This window comes from Apium graveolens, chromosome 10 (assembly GCF_009905375.1).
Source record: "Apium graveolens cultivar Ventura chromosome 10, ASM990537v1, whole genome shotgun sequence".
NCBI classification, from domain to species: Eukaryota; Viridiplantae; Streptophyta; class Magnoliopsida; order Apiales; family Apiaceae; genus Apium; species Apium graveolens.
Genome location: NC_133656.1, coordinates 46,307,139 through 46,329,816, shown reverse-complemented (window position 1 = coordinate 46,329,816; position 22,678 = coordinate 46,307,139). Strand labels below are relative to the sequence as shown.

The window sequence follows — 22,678 nt, the reverse complement described above, 5'->3', positions numbered from 1 at the left end:
TTCCTACATTCTGTAGCAAAATGGCCCAACTCATCACAGTTAAAGCACCTTATGTTTGATCTATCAACATATCCAGTTTTGTAGCCAGTTTTGCTATCAGGAGTGTACTTCCCTTTCCCTTTCCAGCTGCTGTCTTTGTTGAAGGACTGTCCTTTGCTCTTGAAAAATCTTGGTTTCTTCACTCTAATGTTAGAGAATTTTCTAGCCAAGTAAGCCATTGATTTTTCTAGCTCATCAAGCTCATCAAGATTGTAGAACTCATCTTCTTCATCCAATTCCAGTATGACTTGCTCTTTAGTGTCATTGGCTCTTTTCTCACTTGTAGAAATTTCTGGAGTTTGAGATCTTGCTCATCATTAGAGGTCTAGCCATCATTCACAATCAGTGCACTTGAGCCATCCATTACATATCCTTGACCAGCCCTTAATGATTTCTTTTGAATCATTTCAAGTTCATATGTTTTCAGAACCCCATAGAGCACTTCCAGTGTGATTCTACTCAAATCCCTTCATTCTCTGATTGCAGAGATCTTTTGTTCCAAATGATCAGGGAGAGTAAGCAAGAACTTCAAATTCACTTCTTCAAAATCATAAAATTTATCATGAAGCTGCAAGTCATTTATCAGCTTATTAAACCTTTCAAACACATCAGTAATACCTTCCTTTGGTTTAGCCATAAAACCCTCATATTGAGAAATCAATATCCTTCTTTGATTTGACCTAACCTCCTCAGTTCCTTCACAGAGTATCTCAATCTTTTCCCAGATCTGTTTAGCAGTGTCACAGTTGACAATGTTATTATACATTACATTGTCAAGTGACTCAATTAGTATTAGTTGCAAAACACTATCTAGGGAAACGTTCTCTCTTTCAATATCAGTATACTCAGAGGCATCTTTGGGAGCAAAATGAGCTGGAATAACCGTGTCTCCATATGTGGTTTCCCCAACTCTAACCATAGGAGTGAAGGGGCCATTCTTGAGGATCTGAATGTAAAGGTGATTGGCCATTCTTATAAACAACAACATTTTCTTTTTCCATAAAGTGTAGTTGGCCTTATCAAAGGGAGGAATCTTGATACTACTGATTTTCTGTGTATTCATTTTTCCAAGATCTAATTTGTTTACTTTCAGATTTTGCTCTGATACCACTTGTTAGATATGAATACAACACAGGGGGGGTGAATATGTTATGGCTTAAATGTTTACTTTTTGATCGACTTTGGGTTTAGCAGTTGGTTGTTATCAATGATTTTGTAGAATAGATGTTAAACATAAATAACAATGCAAATATGTAAAACAAAGATATTCAAAACTCACTTAATTTTATATTAAAAATCAAGCAGTGTTTTGCTACAAAATCTCTAAGTTCTTGGTTTAGAACTTAGCTTTTTTCTTGAGAGAGAATACAAGCAATTTGATCTCAATTGTTACTGCTCGACTTTGGGTTTAGCAGTTGGTTGTTGTCAATGATTTTGTAGAATAGATGTTAAACATAAATAACAATGCAAATATATAAAACAAAGATCTTCAAAACTCACTTAATTTTATATTAAAAATCAAGCAGTGTTTTGCTACAAAATCTCTAAGTCTTGGTTTAGAACTTAGCTTCTTTCTTGAGAGAGAATACAAGAAATTTGATCTCAATTTTTACTGCTAACTAGAGAACCAGTGTTAACTTTATAACTCAGTTAACTGCTGGTTTACACAGTGGATAATAAACATGCTATTAGCTTTTCTAAACTGTCACTTGTCATTTCTATTTATAGAAAAGCAAATCTTTCATTTCTGGCTTAGCATATCTTTAGCATCCCGTGTTTACTTTAATCTTCCTCTGTCAGTTAATCTTTGCCATTAATCTTACACATCTCTCAAGCTGCTTTTTGTAGCCATTAATCTTGCACATCTCTCAAGCTGCTTTTTGTAGACTTGTCAATTCAGCTGTGTGAATTGTTTGTTGATTTGCAACCTTGGATATTGAACTGTTCTGCAATTATGTACTTAGAGAAATTTCTTCACTTCGAGATCTCCAATTAACCTATAGAGAACTCGACATCTCGATAGGCATGTTGGCTTGTCGATACCTCTGAAACTTCATTGTTGACTTGACTTATCGACAACTCTAAGTTCTCTAGTGAATTTTGGTTTATCGATAACTCAGAGTTCTCTAATGGACTTTGACTTATCGATAATCAGAGTTCTCTAATGAATATATATTTATCGATATCTCTGAGTTCTCGAATGAGTATCTGACTTATCGATATCTCTAATAGCATTTCCTGAGTTCTCGATAGGTCTTTCTGAGTTCTCGAATGACTTCTCTATAACACTAATTCCGTGACTTGTAGAGATCTTGACTTAGAATCTTTTTCACCAAACAGAATTATTCAACTCCAAGCTTCTTTATAATTCTTCTGAGGCATGACCTTCTTGATCTTCTTCCAGATAGAATTCTTAGGCTTGACACTGTTTAGGGAAAAATGCTCCAGTCTGCTCCATTTACATTTTACAGACATTAAGTGTTACAAGTATAAATTACAGATTAAGGTTACAATACAACTAATCTTAGGGTTGTCAATATGACTTAGTCTTGTTATGATACATGCATGTCTTGCACAACACAAAGCTTCTTCTTTCAAAATAGTTCCTTCTTCACTACCTAAACACTATCAGAAAAGACATTTTCCACCTAGACAAATTAGAAATGGATACAAAAACCACACCATTCCTTTCTATCAAAGTAGAAAATATCAAATTCCTCAATCCCCTAACCCCAGGCCTACTAGACCTTTTCAAGCCAAGGTTTACCCTAGAAAAGCTAATCTTAGACAAGATGCAAACTGTAATATCCGAGATATTGCGTGTAATTATTTTTATCGATAAATGATTATTATATGATTATTATGTGATTTTTGGTCAATTATTTGATGATTGGTGTTGTTATGTGGATATTGATATATGATAAAGTATAAGTATGTTAATTTTATTATGTCCAGAATAAAATACAGATAATTAAGGTATTTTTCTTGTAATTTTTGGAGTATTATCGAATTTTATATTGATTTATGAATTTATTAATTATTTTTAGAATAATTACAAAATTATTTTATAAAGCCGGGGATCGTCCGACTTCAACCGTTTTTATGTTTTTACAACCCGAAACTCTTCCGAAAACTCCTTCCTAACCTAATTTGGTAGTTCCAGACATTTTCCGTCTATTGGCTTTTTCAATCCGGATTACGGTTTGACCCGTGCGCGGCCCGACGCAAGATTTTCGATACGATAATCATTTCGGTGAATCACTAAAACCCGTATTCTCGAAATACGGGATATTACTACGTTATTTTCACATAAGGTGTTTTATAAGAAGTCCGGTTTGGATAATTATCCAATACGGGTATAAAATCGGATCGTTTTTGCAGTTACTTAGTGGCTAAGTAACTAATTTATCAATCCAAAACGATCCAACACGAACCAATATTCCATAAATATATATAGCCCATTTATTATTTCATTTTATTCGTATAATCATAATCAGTTAGTAAAATCCCGTAAAATATAGAGAAAACATCAAATTAAAATCGCGTTCTTGAAAATCAAACTCACGAACGAAGGCGTTATCGAACTCCGATTCGGGCTTGTAATATATCAAATCAAAGCTCTCGAAAAGTTCTTTCTGAATCAGTCAACCATTTTAGTGTAGAAATCAAGGTATATTTCTTATTTAATTGTTTAATTCGAATTATTTATGGATTAAATTAGGAATTTTTATTCTTGATGTTGTTGATATGATTTGATGATTGTATCTTGCAGATAATTTTATCCTGGTCATTTTGGTATATTATATGATGAATTTGGAGTTCAATAACATGTTCAGATGTGTGTTTGATTCTAGAATTAAAGAAATTAGGGTTTATATTGGTTGAATGTTTTTAATTGATTTTTAGGGGTTTTCCATTCAGGGGTTATTAGTTAAATTGATGTATACCTGTAATTAGATCGTATAAAAAGGAATTTATTGATACAAGTTTGAAGAACAAACAGTTCCTGGTTCGATTTTGCCGAAAAACTTCGAGTTCGTCGGAGTTCATGGCGATTTTACCGGAATATGTGTTTAACAGTCTGTTTTTTGAAGCTGGCAAGTCGTTGTTGTTACTGGGACAATTTTGAATATGATAGGAACAAAAATCAAGCAAAAATGAGCTATTTTGAGCCACGTCGGAGCATGGCCGGATTCTGGTCCGTTCGCCGAAATCTGGAAATTTCCGGCCATGTTCTTGATTTTTCCGGCTATCTTCTCCAGTGTCCTGCCCTTTGATCTCTTTTCCCCCTATTCCAGTCCTAGCAATCTGTTTTTGCGAATTGTTTTTCAAAAATAATTCAAAAATTGTATTATCAATTTCTAAAATCTATTTTTAATTTCTGAAAATTCATTTTAATGATTTATAAATTCAAAAATAATTCTAAATTATTTAGTTAATTAATTTTAGTTAATATTTAATTTACACTACGCCATAGATGGCCTATCGCAATGGTTTAATCATGCGTGTTACAAAATTATGTTACCTTAGGTATGCTCATCTTAACCTACCGCAACCTAGTATTTTTGATGCTACCATAGCCTTTATAACATGTTACTATAGCTTCAAAATATTACATACGAGTAACATGTGGAAACTTATGTTACAATAGGGTGTTAAAGGATAAAAAATTAACATTTTACAAACAATTAAATATATATAATTATTTGAATTGAAAATTAATCAATTTTGATAATATAATTAAGCAATAATATTAATATTAGCTAAGATTGATAAAATAATTTTTTTTAAAAAAACATTGTAAACTGTACTAATTAATAACTGATAATTTTTTATTAATAAAAGATTTGAACACTATTTAAACTTAAAATTTTATTAAAAAATAAAAAAGGTGAAATTAGCCGGCAGTTATTTGGGATGTCATTGGGCTCTCCGTCACGCGGGCAAAAGCAGGCTCAAAAGTTTTTGGAGAAGCGGCAATTTTCTGGAGAAGCGGTAGTTTTTTGTCAAAATTTCAATGTCCTCTCTAAACATCTCTCTCTCAAACAATCGCTCTCTCACACTCTAAATATCTCTCCCGGTCGCCTCCCACACACTCTCTCTCAGCTTTTAATTGAACCGAATCATTCTAAAGTACTACCTCACAAATTGATGATTAGATTAGCTACGGTTTTATATTAGTAAAATCTTATAGATTCGAGCTAGGGTTTTTAATTGGAATAGGGGTTTTTAATTGAAATTGGGGGTCGAAGGAACATCATATTCTTTCGGTCTTCACACTCCTAGTAAGTAGTAACTCTCTCTCTCTACCCCCAATTCGTTTATGTATATCTATACTTATGTACACACAAATAATTGAATTATCGCAATCCCATGTTTAGTTTCGTTGTTTTGTGTTTCTATTATCACCTGATCTTATTTTAGGGCTTTGTATTTCTCATTTCTAGTATGTAATTCTTTCTTTTATCACTTATATTTATTATTTTCATGTGTTATACTGTGATATATTCTTGTTATTCAACACTAGTTATGATTTTTAATCCAAGTTTATTTCAATTTAATGCAGTTTTGTTTGTTTGCTGAAATAATTAGTTTTTATTTTGTTTCTGTGTGTATATCTATGTTTATAATTATGCCGTTTAATTGAAATCCAGTTATTGATTTACGCAGAGGAATTATGGCTGAATCTGAAGCTACGCCTGTTGTTCCGAGTAGTAAGTTACTGGAATGGCCTAAAAAGGATAAGCGCAGGTTCTTACATATTGTGTATCGTGTTGGTGACCTTGTTCGCACTATCAAGTATGTGGTTTACTGTTTAATTGGAAGAAATTATGTCAAATATGTGCTAGTTGTGATGAATTTATTGCTAAATGGTGTTTTATTTGATGTTTACAGGTTTTATACTGAAGGTTTTGGGATGAAACTTTTGAGAAAGAGGGATATTCCAGAATAGAAGTACTCAAATGCCTTTCTCGGGTTTGGTCCTGAGAAATCAAAGTTTGTTGTGGAGCTAACTTACAGTATGTTTAAACCCTATTATGTTACATGGACTTTAATCTTCTTACTCTATTTTATTTTGTTACTTAGGTGTGATAAAATCCGGATATTTTGTTCATATTGTTATTTAGTTATGATGATAAATGATACTCTGTATAACTAGGTTGATTTAACTCCCCTCCTACCCCCTAAGAAATACATGTACCTTACGGTCATCTAATGTATTTAATTCCACTTTTTTTTGTTTTACACGTAAAATCTTTGAAGAAAAAGATTATCACTGTATCTATAAGTTTAATTAACCTTCTTTCAAGTAAAGAAGGATGTACTATTCACATCAACATGTTTGGGGCAGTAGCTTTATGGAATCAATTAAAAGTGCTTATTGTTTGAGGGTTTTATTGTACCTAATGCTTACCAGAGAGCTTGTTTAGTTGATGTGAAAGATACTTTGAATAGCATACAATAGTTTAAAATCTAGGAAGTTGATCGGATGTTAAGTCTGAACAAAGCGCACGTATTTGGAACGTTGGCTATGGACACTATAGCTGATTATCTTTGTGGGAAGGACTTCAACAGAAGAGATGGGAGTAGTAAGTTCCTCCTCCCTTCTTAACATTTTTTCCAAAAATAAGTTAAAAATAAGTGTCAATCGTATGGATCTATCTGGGGATTGTTCTCTTTGGTATATAAACCTCACAACTTTCTTTCCTCTTCTCATACTGAATAAGCAGAAGAGTTTGCAAATTTTATGCATGTATACTAATAAACTTAATTACACTTAAAAGTGTTGAGAAATTGGATTATGTTAAATGCTAGACAATCTATCAGCTAGAGTGTAACCATATGAAAGAGTAATGCTTATAACACTGTCTTTCAAATGTTTCACTATCTTGATCCATTTATGAATCTATTGTCAGCTTTGGTTTAAAGTTTATTAATATATATTTATAATAACGAGATTATGTTGATAGGTGGTATACACGTAACAAACTAGATAAGTTTGGACTGAGGGAAAGAAGCCTTCTATTGTCATATTATTTGGCAGCATCAAGTTTATTTGAGCAGGAATTGTCAAACCAGAGAATTGCCTGGGCTAAAACAGCAGCTCTGGTTGAGACAATTAGATCATACTTTGCTAAAATTGAGAAGTCGTGCGAGCTAAGGAAAGCCTTTGTTCATGACTTCAACAACACTCCTGAAAATTCTATCTATGCCAATCATGGAAGGTAACAGTTCAGATTATACTGAGCAATTACGACAAGCAATTCAATATTTTTTTGCTAAGTAAACTCACACACACCGTGAAGTAGGACCCTTGGTCTCCTTCAAAGGAGTCAAGAGCTCAACCTCCGCACTAACCCTTTGTTGGCTTTTAACTCATCTTAAAAAAAAAGATATTTATATGATTGATTTTACAGGCATTCGGCAGGTAAGAAGCTCCTTGGGATACTAGTAGAAGCCTTAAAGCAGCTCATGTTGGATGCAGAGAATGCCTAGGAAAAGACATCTACCCCCAACTCCATCAGGCAGTGAGTCTTTTAATTAATTAATTAATAATTATTTTTATATTTTTTGTAAATTGGAACTGTAATTGATTGTGAAATTAATTGTATCTCTGTGTATCTATTTTGTTGAGATAGGCTGGATTCAAAAGTTCAATTTTATTTTTGTTTCAGAACTGTAATTGATTGCGAAAGCAATGATGTCTGTTTGTTGAGATAGGTACGTTGTTAATGGTAATTGTAGTGCTAAAAAAGGTGCAAGTTTTGATTTTTAAATTAAAATCAAAATTTCAAAGGTGGTTAAATTATGGGACATGTTGGTTAGTATATTCAGTGTTATGGAGTTACGGTGTGGGTTGTGGCGGGTTTTCGGAGTTTGTTCACTTAGTGGGAAGTTGTTGAGAAGGTAGTTCCTCTAGTGCTGTTAAATTAATGCATTTTTGGTTTTAATCTTTTCAACTTTGTTTTTTTTGCAGTTAGTGTATATTTATTACTATTTCCTATGGTTGTATCTTTTAGATCACCGACTTTAAGTTGGAATTGATTTATTTTACTGATTCATTCATTTTCATGTGTATTTAGGTTCTCTGGGTAGGTGAGGATATGATGTTATGAGTGGGTAGTGAATTCTCATTAATATGATATAATTGCCTGCCCAAATCTGGTTGACACTGTGTTGTTCTTTGAAATTTCCGCCGAGAGTATTGGTCTACCTGATTAAGGTTTAACAAAAAAAGAAGGGTATACTCTTAGGGATTGTTTCTGCATTCATGCTAGCTGAGAGCATGCGTGGAATCTGTGTTTTGGGTAATGCCCCGGAAGAGATTTGATGTGATACACTCGGCGTGGTGACAGTTTGCTTGTTGCACTTTTTGTCAAGAAAGAGGTATCCTTCTAGGTTCGCAGTATATTAAATACTTTTAATGTAACTCAAAGTTTAGTGTTATGCAACTAAAAGAAGTACGGAAACAGGGAATTGAGGCGATAATGAAAATTTAATTGGGGGTTTACTTATGTATAAAGTATATAACAAATTTTCTGTTTGCATTCTATTACTGAATAACATGCGGTTGTATCATTTGCAGGAATCATTGGATAACATCACTCTCTTCTCTATCATTACCATCGTGTCCTTTTTCTTGTTAGCCCCTGTTGCTCTTTTTATGGAAGGGTCAAGTTCACGCCTACATATTTGTGTCTTTTTTAATTTAAAGTGCAGGAAATATCATTGCTGGTCTCTTTTTTTTTCCTTGTTCTTTTTGCAGGGAGGCCTCCAATTCAATACTGAGTGATATATATATTAGCGATACTTATGTTTATTCTTGGACAGTTCTGTTCATATGTTTAAAAACACCTCTTTTTCTCAACCAGGAACAATATAAAACTCATTAAAGAACTAAGCAATGAAGCACCAGGCTCTAAGGACTTGCATTTTCTGACCCAATTCGCAACCATTAATTACTCAATGTAAAGCTTGATTCTGGAAGCAGTACTGCTCATACTGGAAGCATCTAGAGTACAACGCCATTCGCTTTTTAACGACAATTTGATTAAATTTTGGGTTCTGGAATCAACATTTGTTTATTTTTGTATATTTTGTTGACTTGTATGAAAAACAGGTTTATGGCATGTTCAATTTACAAACAAATCCTGTCAATTTTTTTTTGAGAAATATATTACATTAGGTACTTATATGTTACAAACAAATTGGTATGATAATATAAACTATTACTACTACAATTGGCATCAAAGTATGACTATAGTATCACATTATGTATGTTACTTTTGCACTTAGAATTTGCAAAAAAATTGGGCCCATTTGTGGGGTCCCCACATGGGGCCCACCAGTGGGGCCCGCGTGGGCCCTAATGGTGGGCCTAATTTTTTTTTGGAAATTCTTAGTGCAAAGGTAACATACATATTGTGATACTATAGACATAGATTGATGTTACCTTTGACAGCTATTGTAACACAAATGTGAATGTTACACCAGGGCAAAAGTAATGTTACCTTAGGGGCCAAAGGTAACTCGAAAAAAAACAACTTAATTTTTATGATACCTTAGGGCTTTTTCTGGCTGTGGTAACATTTTTTTGGGTCTGTTGTAACATTTTCTTGATGTTGCTATAGGCCATTTATGGTGTAGTGTAATTAATTAGTCAATTAATTTAAATATTAATTAATTAATTAGTTTAATTATTTATTAATTAATTTTAATTGATTATTTAATTAGATTTAATTATTCATTTGGATTTAAAAGTTCCGAAAAATAGTTTCGAGCTTTAAAATATTATTTTAAATTATTTTCAAGGCTCGATAATTATTATAAAATTATTTTAAAGCTAGATTCGGGTATTCGAACCCTATTATTTAATTATAAAATGATTCAGAGTCCCGTTTAAATTCTGAAAAATATTCAAAAATTTGTATTAAATACTTGAAAGATCATTTTAACCCCGAACCTTCTTTGAAAAATTATTTTGATCGAATATCTTACATGTTATGTGCGACGTGCTAACTGATTGATGTGTTATACGCCTATGTGGTTATGGTTTGACTATTTTAGTCATAACTTTCAATCCGTAAATCGGATTTGGGTAAAACGAAGGGTAGATAAAAGCTTATAACGTCTATGTGACGATTAGAATAATATGAGTTTGAGTATTGATAGATACTTGTGATGCCTAGCAGAGTAAACGAGGCATAGAAAAGAAAGCCAGTGATCAGAAAATAGAACTGAAACGTAGAAAGAGAAGGCGAGTGATTGATAAATAGAAGCAAGGCATAGAAAGAGAAGGAAAGTGGTTGATGAGTAAAACTGTTAAATGAGTACAAGTAAAGTGGAAATCATCAGTGATAAGGCAAGTACTTCTGAACCTTCTTCAAGATATATTGCAAATAGTTTCGAACTTTCTCATAACATGTCACTGTTATTCAAAATAACTCATGTTTTATATTGCAAGTGCTTTAAACTATTTAACCTTGAACCCTGATTCTTATTGATCTTGAGCCATAAGCCTTATTTTTCATAAACCGTTGATTGTTGAATTCCCAGATACGAGCCAAACACATATGATACAACTCCACAAATACATATCTACGGCATACTGATTTCTGATATTGAATTGTTTGACATATTAACCATTATTCCTTGTTTAACAGAAGACCAATCCTTGGAACCCTTGGTATTCTACTTTCTGATTCTTTCCTTGATTGAAAGCCAATTTTTTTGAATTCCTTGTTATACCTTCATGGTATTGTGAATCACCCTATATATGATTCAGCTTATTGAATTACATTGGTTATCATATTGAATTATTTTAGAGTTGGATGGTTTTATAAATGTGGACCAGATTCGTGGTCGGACCAGATTCGTGGTCATAATAGGCTAATGCGTGCCTTGGATCCAGTATATAGAGCAAAGCTGGGAGCCTTGCTCGAGGTTAGTGCGTGACTGATCAGCAGCCTAATCTTGGTTTTTAAAATAAAAAGTGAAATATCCAATTCTAATCATTGATTATTCAGAAACTTGATTCTTCTGAATCATTTCAATTGGTTATTGTTTAACCTCAGTTATTGCTATTATGACTTGCTGAGCTAGTTAGCTCACTCTTGCAAACCTTTTTATGTTTTCAACAGTTAAAAAGGAAATTGTTGGTAACGAGGATTCCCAGTCCAGTGTGCAAGCTAGAATTCCAGGTTAAGTTGGATCGAGCTAGCAGGAGCTTTATATTGTAGATGAGTTATGCAAGATTTTAAGAACGATAGTATTATCAGTTATAAGTTGAACTAGTTGGGATTTGGTACGATGTAATAAAATATAAGGTTGTGGCGTTTTTTCATACTTTAACCTATTGCAATCCGTGGTTGTGTAAAGAAGGGTCCGTGCATATAATATTTTATATACAGGTTTATATATTGTGTGTGTGTGTTGTGAGTCCCAAACTTCTGACCCGGTTTCGAGGGTATTACACAAACCCAAGCCCAAACATGAACAAACCAAAACCTCCACCACCAAAACTCTCAAACCCATCAAACTCCAAAAAGTTTCTTGAGCTAATCAAAAATATCCAACCTGGCACTTGTGTGGATCTTAAAGGTGAAGTGGAGTTCATAATTAGAAGGGCTAAGTGGGATAGTCTAATGTACAATCTAGGAAAGCAGTATTTCATTCATCTCATGGGGGAATTTTATTGTAACATGAGCATAATAAAATGGGTAGAGGGCATCTTGCATTGCACTACTATAGTGAATAGGAAAGTTATTTGTGTTGATAACAAGAGCATCAATAGAGAACTACATTTACCTCTTCATCTGTGTGAGTTGCCTTGTGAGGACATCTTTTCTCTATTTGTGTTTAGTAAGTCTGAATTAGAACTTATGGTTGGTATATTTTGTAAGTCTGATGTGCCTGATGGTCTCTGTGATGTTAACTGTGGGAATCACTTTAATCATTTCACTAACACTTTCCGACATCTTGCTCTTATCATTAGGTCAAATATTATGCCTAAACCTAATCAAAGTAAGTACTTTAATTTCTTTGATATGAAAATTATGCATCTTCTCTACAATAACAAAATCAATTTCAGTATCTCTTATTTCATTCTTCTGAATATGATTAATGCTCATCTTGTTGATTATATTCCATATGGTATGTTGATGTCTTCTCTCTTTGCAATCAACAACATTCCCATGCCTGAAAACTTTACAAATATGGATGATTCTCAAATCACCAGTGACCACTTTAGGCCACAAATGCCTCTAATGCACTGTGAACCTCAAGAGGTTACTCCTGTTGTCATTCCTCAGTTCATCAGAGAGGAATATGTATTTCTCTCTAAGTTAGAGTCTGTCAAAACAATGTTTAATGAACAAAAACTTGTACTTAAAAGGGTTAATGATGAAAATGCTGAGATTAAGGAAAAAGTTGGAGAGTTTGAGAGTCTTACTGCCTCTTGCAAACATAGCATTGCATACTTAGAAAATCTAGCTGCATCTACTCCAGGAACAAATTGCATGATTGATCAAGAAATTGTCAATTCCTATCAAGTCCCTATGAATGATAATGCTGCTTGATAAGTGAATTTTATATCTACTTGGAACACTTCATTACAAGCTTAATTTGGTATTTTGGACTCAAGTTGTTGGTATTTTTGATGTGTTTTTGTGTTATTACATTTCAGGCATCAGTTAAAGGAAGAAATAAGCTTTTCAAAGAATTATGCTGAAAAACGATCAGAATTGGAAGCCTAGGCCATTCTCAAGTTGTAGATAATCTCGTTAGCTTCGCGTGGGCAGTTAAATCACCTAATTCTGACGAGCATAACTCAAGATACGGCCAAAAGAAGAATTGCCAGCATTTTTCCAGAATGTCAGCGCGGCCGCGCCAGAACCAGCGCGCCCGCACCGCTGAAAACACTATTCCAGCGCGGCCGCGCCCGAAAACAGCGTGCCCTGTTTCTACCCCAGAATCCTGATTTTAGTCGAAATTGAAGATTTTGAGAGTCCTGGTCATCCTGGAGCCTATATATACCAATAAAAAGACGTTTTCAACAAGAATGAGACCTGGGAAAACAATAAGAAGACCTAGAGAGCACGAGAAGGCTACGAAGAAGAAGACATTAGTTTTCTTTAATATAGTTGATACTTGGATGCTTGTTTTCGATTTGTCTTTGAACCCTAGTACTCTTATATTGTTTATTATCATGCTTTTATTGGAACCCATGGTGATGATGAGTTCGATTATGAACTAATCATTATCTTGAGGTTCTAACGGATTTACTTATAGATTTTTATAGTTAAATTGTTTCGATACCTTAGCGTGTGGTGATTGTATGATAACCTAGTATTAGTTGTGCTTATTCGTCTTATATGTGTAGCTAACATATAAGATTACGTGTTAATCTCTATTGAAGCGACAGTGAATATAGAGATTTAAAACTTGCCATGCTAGCATAGGTTCATGTATTTATATGCATGATTCGTAGGTAATTTTAACCATCTTACTTGCCCTATGTAATCATGATAGATAACTTGCGTATTAAACCGCTATGTTCTCAATTCCATGTAAGGACTAAGTATAATTGGTGTCTATTCAACTTCTATCTCTTTTTTGGATGCTTGGTAGTAGGGTATTCATACCAGAAAGTTGACGTATACTAATTTCGTGTTATCTGACATCACCATTACATGCGAAGGTTAAGAATAAAAAGGCTATTGAATGAAGTATTTAATGAAGTTAGCATCCCATGTTTATCATATATATTAATTCTACGATTCTTGTGTTCTTAGTTATTATTTTTACTTTAATTCTTAGTTATAAACAATCTCAACTTGTTATTTGTCTTAACATTGGATAATAACCATATCATTATTGCATAGGTGCATATTCTTAAATTAACAAAAGAGTTTCTGTGGGAACGAATCTGATTTATATCTTATACTACTTGCGAACGCGTATACTTGCGTGAATGTGTTTATGCATAATTGATCAAGAGTGAGCTCTTTAATACTCGAGTTATTAAGTTCTAGGGGACTTTGTGCCTAGTGACATAAAACTTTTATAGTCTGGGATCCTCTAACCTAACGCTCGCTACATGGGTATTATTGCATAAGTCTTTTGGGACCTCATTCATTGCACGGTCAAGTAAGCATCTTTATTATTTGTTCAATAATAGCATGAATCTTTGTATAACTCTAGTCGAAAGGAGGTGTTGTGAGTCAGTATGTGTTTAACGTCTATTCTAGGTATAAACTTGTGATTGTTTTGATGAAAGATAAGTTATGGTTATTGATCTAATATCGAGAGTATATTTGTTAAGCATCCCACACACGCACGTTTCTGGTTTGTGAGTTGGTTTGTGGGACTTATTCTAGCTCTGTTTTGAGTCAATGCATTCTTAGAGGCATAGGTTTATTCATTTGGTTATGGTTATTCTGAGGGGATCGATTTCATTTTCATTTAGTTACATTCACGTAGTTGCATTCATGCATTAGGTTTGTTTTGTAGTTTTGAGTCTATTTATGCTTGAGGACAAGCATCGATTCAAGTTTGTGGGTGTGATAAGTGAATTTTATATCTACTTGGAATGCTTCATTACAAGCTTAAGTTGGTTTTTTGGACCCAAGTTGTTGGTATTTTTGATGTGTTTTTGTGTTATTGCATTTCAGGCATCAGTTAAAGGAAGAAAGAAGCTTTTCAAAGAATTATGCTAAAAAAAAGATCAGAATTGGAAGCCTAGGCCATTATCAAGTTGTAGAGAATCTCGTTAGCTTCGCGTGGGCAGTTGAATCGCCTAAGTCCTTATATGTCTATAAGAATTGAAAACATAATGGTTTCTCTACAACTTAAGAATGGCCTAGGCTTCCAATTCTGATCTTTTTTCAGCATAATTCTTTGAAAAGCTTCTTTCTTCCTTTAACTGATGCCTGAAATGCAATAACACAAAAACACATCAAAAATACCAAAACTTGAGTCCAAAACACGAACTTAAGCTTGTAATGAAGCGTTCCAAGTAGATATAAAATTCACTTATCACACCCCCAAACTTGAATCGATGCTTGTCCTCAAGCATAAACATACTCAAAACTACAAAACAAACCTAATGCATGAATGCAACTACGTGAATGCAACTAAATGACAATGCAATCGATCTCCTCAGAATAACCATAACCAAATGAATAAGTCGATGCCTCTAAGAATGCAATGACTCAAAATAGAGCTCGAATAAATCCCACAAACCAACTTACAAACCAGAAATGTGCGTGTGTCAGATGCTTAACAGATATACTCTCGATACTAGATCAATAACCATAACTTATCTTTCATCAAAACAATCACAAGTTTATACCTAGAATAGACGTTAAACGCATAATGCCTCACAACACCTCCTTTCTACTAGAGTTATACAAGGATTCATGCTATTATTGAACACATAACAAAGATGCTTACTTGATCGTGCAATGAATGAGGTCCCAAAAGACTTATTCAATAATACTCATGTAGCGAGCGTTAGGTTGGCAGATCCTAGACTATAAAAGTCTCAGGTCACTAGGCACAAAGTCCCCTAGAACTTAATAACTCGAGTTTTAAAGATCTCACTCTTGATCAATTATGCATAAACACATACTTTTTTTTCTTTTTTTTCTCCTTTTTTTTATTTTTTTCAACAATTTCTGAATGAGTGTGTTTCGCTCTATCTCATGCAACCCTAGACTACTCATAAAAATATGAGCCGGCTACTAGCCATTTGACGCCTAGCCTTACAACAACTAGCAATGAAATCAAGCTTTTCTCTAATTTTAAAAATTCAGTGTTCTTTTATCATTACGAGAATACCAAAAATTCTAAATATAACCAAGTGATTAAATCTCAACAACAAACAATTATGATCATGATCTAGATCAAAAACAACCCTATAAGACTTTATGAAAATATTTGTTTCTGGCATGCAAATCAATTCATTAGGACTTAAACATCCCTCTATGCGTCATCACCACACTCAAATGAACATCAACTTCTCAAATAGCATAGTTCAACTTAAGGGATCATGCTAAATATGTATGCAAATACAACTATATGAAATCACATAAAAAATAAACAAATCTGTCTTATATGAACAATCATGTAAAAATATGACTGAAATACAACTAAACATGCAATATAAATCTATATGAACTATATGGACACACACAAACTAATCCTTACATTATCACCCCCAAACTTAAAATATTTAATGTCCTCATTGAAGGTAATAATAAGGATTCCAGGCATACCTAGTCGTTAGAAAGATCACCCTCCTCGGGTGCAGGATCAGGTGGCCAATCAACCTCGACACCAGTGGCTCGGAAAATAGTGCCCAAAGCCTGTGTCAAATCTGCAGCAAAACGACGATGAATGTCGTGCATGGCCTCCATACGCCTAGTCACTCACCTTTACTGCTTATCACCAACACCGGTCCTATAAACTACCTGCTGCACATGAGAAGAACCCTCTGTAGGCACGGGAAGATCCATCCAGCCACTCTCTACATCATCAAAAATATATCCCAAACCCTTATAATGGGGTACACCGAAGAATGAATAACTCAAGTGATCTGGCAGTCGGTTGAGCTCAAGTGTGGGAGCATCTTCAATAGACAGCTCGAGACGCTTCTGAGAAATTTTCAGCTCTACTAACCCAAGAGAATCGAATGGCATATCCAACTTCCTCTTCCACAGGGGTGCATTCAAAACCTGCATTTTCTCTGCTCCTTCATCTTTAATAACTGATTCCCCTATTAAGGATCTCTCTAAGGTATCTGACTTTGGCAGTTGCTCAGGCTCTGAATTCATGACAGAGTCGACCCACTCTACTTTAAAGCACTCCTCTTTAGCTGTGGGTAACTTTATTGTCTTGAACACATTAAAAGTGACCTTTTAATCGTGAACCTTCATCGTAAGCTCTCCTTTTTGTAAATCGATCATAGTTCGGCTAGTAGCTAAGAATGGTCTCCCTAAGATAATGGGAATATTCTTATCCTCCTCAAAGTCAAGAATTATATAATCAGCAGGAAAGATATGTTTGTCCACCTTGACTAACACATCCTCCACAATGCCTCGTGGATATGTAATAGAACGATCGGCCAACTGCAAGGACATATTTGTCGGTTTCGGATCAGGTAGTCCAAGCTTCTTGAAGATAGACAAGGGCAACAGATTGATGCTAGCTCCCAAATTACATAAACACTTTTCGAACGATAAGTTTCTGATGGTGCTAGGAATAGTGATGCTTCCAAGATCTTTAAGCTTCGGAGGTAACTTCTGTTGCAGCACAGCATTGCATTCCTTCGTAAGAGCAACGGTCTCTAAGTCATCGAGCTTCACTTTCTGAGAGGGAATATCTTTCATAAACCTCGAATAGCTTGGGATCTATTCAAGAGCTTCAGCAAAAGGTATGTTGATATGAAGTTTCTTGAACACCTCCAGAAACTTAGCAAATTGCTTATCCAACTTCTGCTTCTGCAGCCTCTTAGGAAAATGAGGTGGAGGATAGACCTATTTCTCCCCTGTATTACCCTCAGAAGGAGTGTGTTCCATAGTTTTCTTCCTTGATTCCACTTCTGCTTCCTTCTGCACATCTTTTTCAGCCACAACTGTATTTGCTGAAACTTGAGATTTTTCAGGCTCTTTATCTTGCTGAATTTGGGGGCTTGCGACCTTTCCAGACCTCAAGGTGATGGCATTCACCTGTTCTTTAACTTCCCTTTTGCCTAGATTGGCTTCTGTATCACTAAGAAGGATTCCTGGTGGTCGATTCAATAAGGCATTAGCAATTTACCTTATTTGGTCCTCTAGAGTCTTGATAAAATAGCCTGGCTTTGGCATATAAGATCCTGTTTTTTGCACATAAGCCTCAACTCCTCCAATTCAGATTTTTCATTAGCAGATTGATCGACACTTCCATGCAGGTAGTGTTGAAGTTGGAGTTGTTGTATTGGTGCATACTGTTGTTGAAAACCAGGAGGATTGAATTGATTATTTCCAAACTGCTGGAACGGCTATTGCATCGCATTCTGATTGTTGCTCCAGCTGAAGTAGGATAATTCCAGTTGTCAAGACGATAAGTGTCTGAAACTGGTTGCTCCCAAACTGAGCTGATTCACTAGATATATTGCATTGCTTCGTCACACGCGAACCTGCACAAAGCTCACAAATACTTGTCTTCTGATAAACTCCATAGTTAGCCAGCGAATCAATCTTTATAGACAACGCCTTTAGTTGAGCAGTGATAACCGTAGCTGTATTCACTTCAAGAATTCATGCTACCTTGCTATGTGGCAATCTCTGGGTTGGATACTAATATTCATTAGCAGCCATCAGTTCAATTAGATCATAAGTGTAACACCCCCAGATCCGGGGTCGGGGATCCGGGTCGTCACGGTCTTTCTTTCCATAATATTACTTCACTTAATTAATAATAAATAACCTTATGCTGTGACCCCACACTAACACACACCACAACCCGTTATAGTCTCAGAGATGAAATTGAAATAAGTACAAGTCTTTGAATCCACAATTTAAAAGTTATTACAACCCAAAATGATTACTTGATAAATTTACAGTTAATTGCCATTATCTGCCATAAGTTATAATTTTACATAATTGATTCTCAAAAGTAAATGGTCTGATCTATAATAGATCTACCTCTGCAGCTATAGCAGCTACAACATCATCGGGAAGACGCGGGACGCTTCCCACGCGCTTGCGCTGGGTCTGCTGGAGTCTGGCCATCTTTCCTAACTGTTGTTGTGTGATGAAGAAATAAAGCAAGAGTGAGCCTTACAGCTCGCAAGATAATATATAGTGATAACAATAATATAAGTATCTAAATGGATACTTACTAGAATCTTTTATCATGTGTAAGATAATTACTTACTAGATATAAGTAGAAACAAGGGATGAAGTTACCAAATACTTCACTACACTTATATCATTTATAAAGCTACTTGAACTACCACTGTTCAAAGTATAATGAACTTTCAACAGTTCATCACATAGATGAGACTACCAGACAAGATTTGAATAGATTAAATCTTTGAAATATTATTAAAGGAAATGAAGGTATGATATACTTCATTTAGTTCTGATATATATATATATATATATATATATATCCACATATACATCTTCTTTATACATTTCCTGAAAACCTCTGTCATGTAAAGTATGAACAGAATTGCAATATCCAATAAATTTGGAAAGGAAAAGAATTTTGGCATAAACCTGATATCTTGCTGATCAGGCAAAGATACCAATAAGTAACCTTTTCTACTAGTAGATGGACGAATTCCCCACTGGTCATCACCCTGGTCTCAATAGGACCTTATGCTGGACTGCCACTCAGCCACTTATGCATTTGATGGACTCCCACTGAGCCACTTACACTATCATGGACGCCCACTGAGCCCATGTTGCTTATGCCGACTCAATAGATGGACTTACTTCCCGAACGTTGGGTAATTAATTAATTCATTTACCAAAACTGCAACCTTGTTGCGAATATAAAATACACCACAGAGCCGGATCCCTTAGATTTTTGAGCGAGTATTCAAGTCCCCTTAAAATGGAAGATCTTGAATTTGAAAACAAGTTTTGGGATCCGCTCTAACCTTTTAAATTCATTTTGAAGACTCGAAAACATTTTTAAGAATGTTTGGAGTAATGCTGATTTAATAAAATAAATCAGTCCCGATATGAAAGAAATATCTGAATATTATTATTTAAATAATATTCCCATAAGAATAATTGAGGTAGAAGTTGGAAAACTTATATTCGAATGAATAGCAAAGAATCAAAGATACACTTATACGAAAGTAATATCTTTATTCGAATAATCAAAAATAATTTTGATTATCGACACCTTATTCTTTAATACAATAAAGAATATTATTAAGTAATAAGCGGAGTCATAATACCTCGAATGAATACTATAAATAATATTCATAAAATAAAGGAGTCATACATCCTCAAATGAATATCCAAGTAATATTCAATAATAATATAAACTGAGTCATAACCCTCGAATGAATATTCAAATAATATTCAAATAATAAAATGAACTGAGTCATAAGCCCTCGAATGAATACTCGAATTAATATTCAATTAAGTAAAATAAAGGTATCGAATAAACCTTATTCGATCAATAGTTTTAAAAACTATAACCATATATATATATATAAATATATGTATATATATATATAATATCCTCGGGAACATCGACTCCCGGTTTAGAAATATGTTCACCTTTTATCCCCTATACTAAGGGTACGCAACTACTTGCTTATTTCTAGCATAGGTATTATGCAACTATAAGCATTGAAATCAACAGATAGATAACCAGTTTACGAAACAGACATGCATATATACCATATCAGCATGCTCCAATATATCGCAAAATTTGCTAATAACAATCATGCACTATCACAAGATAATGCATATACATATATACATCACCACAACAGTATAACGGGTAGAAAACTTGCCTGAGCGACTGGGGGTTACGAATGGCTCGGGACGAGTCTGGTAACCTATAAACAATAAGTAAGTTGGAATTAAACCAAAGTCACTTGTAAATCTATACTTTAACTAACTTTGACTCTAACGCTTGTTTTGCGCTTACTGATTCTCTTAAGTCACTCGAGTACCCTCGGCTCCACCATTTTTAATAATTTAACCTTTACGAGTTTTAAGGTGATTCCTTCGCGAGTGTCTTACCAACTGCCTAACACACTTACCATAAATGTTTCATACATTAATTAACCCTTTTTGGTCTTTAACCTATGTTTCAAAGTAAGGCGAGGGGAAATGTTTCGTTCGCGAAACGCCGTTACTTGAAACGGTCGTTTCTCCTAAACCGTGCATCGGAATCGAACGAACTACATATCAAAACGAAGCTCGTAACATGAGCTATCTAAACATGGCAATGGTAATAATCTAGCAGGGGGTTCTCGGGTCCTAATGTTATGCACAAAAACAGTCTAAAGAAAATCGGACGTTACGACGGCTATGTTTACGCGATTTCCCAATTTAAAACCATTCAAAACCAACCCAATTCAACCTCAAATCCAACATACAACCAACATCCATCCTTATCACATCATAACAACCCCAACCAATTCAATTTTAACATTCATACTTATGCCTAAGCTTGAATTTAACTATACTACATTCTTTTAACCAAAATAACAAGATTTACCAATCCGATTCAATACCATTTCAATCCCAAACTCTAAATCACAAACATCAAGCTACAATATCACCCTACTAATAAAAATCATCTTATAATACATAGGAATCTAGGGTTTGGAGATGATATACCTTCCTTGAAGTGGTGGGAGGAGCTAGGAAGCCTTAAGAAGCTTTGAGAAGTCTTAGGAATGCTTGGATCTTCAAGGAAATCAAGAAAAATTTCAAGTTAAAAACTTGAAAACACTATTCATTGTCTTCTTCTTTGATTAAATGAAGAAGATTGAGAAGGAATTGATGGCTTAAACTCATGATATAGCCCTAACTAAGCATAAGGATGATTAGGGAATTATCTTACCAATTTAGGAGGCTTGGATCTTGAGTTTTGAAATTCCTTGCCTTTGGAATAGTAAAAAGCCGAGAGCATGAAGAACAATGCCTTGGTTTCTTTTTGATTTTGATGAAAAATGATTTGCTTGGCTTGGTTGGTTTGATTTTTATGTTTGTTTTAGTTAATTACCTAGTTGCCCTTGATTTTGTGTGGTTAAAAAGCCACCACATCTCCTTCCTTCCCATGTCATGCCTATGTCATGCTATGATGTCATCTTTCCCTCCTTGTCCTCTTCTCATTGGTTGGGTGACATCATCCTCTCTAATCCCTTTAATTAATTCCCTAATTGTTTGCCTAATGACCGCTGATCTGTTATACGGTTCGCTAAACTTTCGTTTTCGTTTATCTTTTGAGGGATCATATCCGGGATCTTATTACTTAGGCTCCCTTAACCTTTCTCAATACATTATATTCCTTTTTATGATCCTCTATTATAATCCTTTAATTTAAATCCTTTTTATCCTGTTACCTTATACTCAATTTTCTCCGTATCTAGTGTATTTCCGGGAAAATCAAAGTGTTCGGATTTGGATTCTGACGATCTTTACATACACTTATATCCCATATAAAGTACTAATAAAATCTCAGAATATCCATATCAGAACTCCTACATAGTGTGGCATGAAAAGTTTTCTCATTCAGCAAAAACACTATTCATAAGGGTTTCAAAGTTTCCCAAAAATTGGGGTTATTACAGTCTCCCCTCCTTAAAAGGATTCCGTCCCGGAATCAAATTGAAAATAAATAGGGATACTCTCTTAGCATTGCATTTTCTAACTCTCGAGTAAATTTTCCCACATTGTGGTCCTACCACCAAACTCCACCTAGTTTGATAACCCTTCTCCTAAGTACTTGTTCCTTTTTACTCTATAACCCTTCCTGGTTGCTCCATATAGGTTACGTCGGGTTGCATGTCTATGCACTCATATGCCCCTATTTATCTGGCATCCGAATTACACTTCCTTAACATTGATACGCGGAACACATTATGACTTGCTACATGTTCTGGGGTAAGGCTAGC

The 22,678-nt window shown here is 34.5% G+C and overlaps 1 long non-coding RNA gene across 7 annotated transcripts; it reads left to right on the top strand.

Annotated features, from left to right (window-relative positions):
• Positions 1–4,989: 4,989 nt before the first annotated feature.
• Positions 4,990–9,198, top strand: LOC141690068 (uncharacterized). Of its 7 annotated transcripts, none has more exons than XR_012562653.1 (6): positions 4,990–5,324; positions 5,710–5,838; positions 5,935–7,265; positions 7,458–7,568; positions 7,716–8,427; positions 8,627–9,198. It is a non-coding gene; the product is annotated as an uncharacterized LOC141690068 (long non-coding RNA). The 7 variants fall into 7 exon arrangements; XR_012562648.1 differs by having other exon boundaries at positions 4,993–5,324; positions 5,935–6,629; positions 7,011–7,265; positions 7,458–8,427; XR_012562651.1 differs by having other exon boundaries at positions 4,993–5,324; positions 8,124–8,427.
• Positions 9,199–22,678: the final 13,480 nt, after the last annotated feature.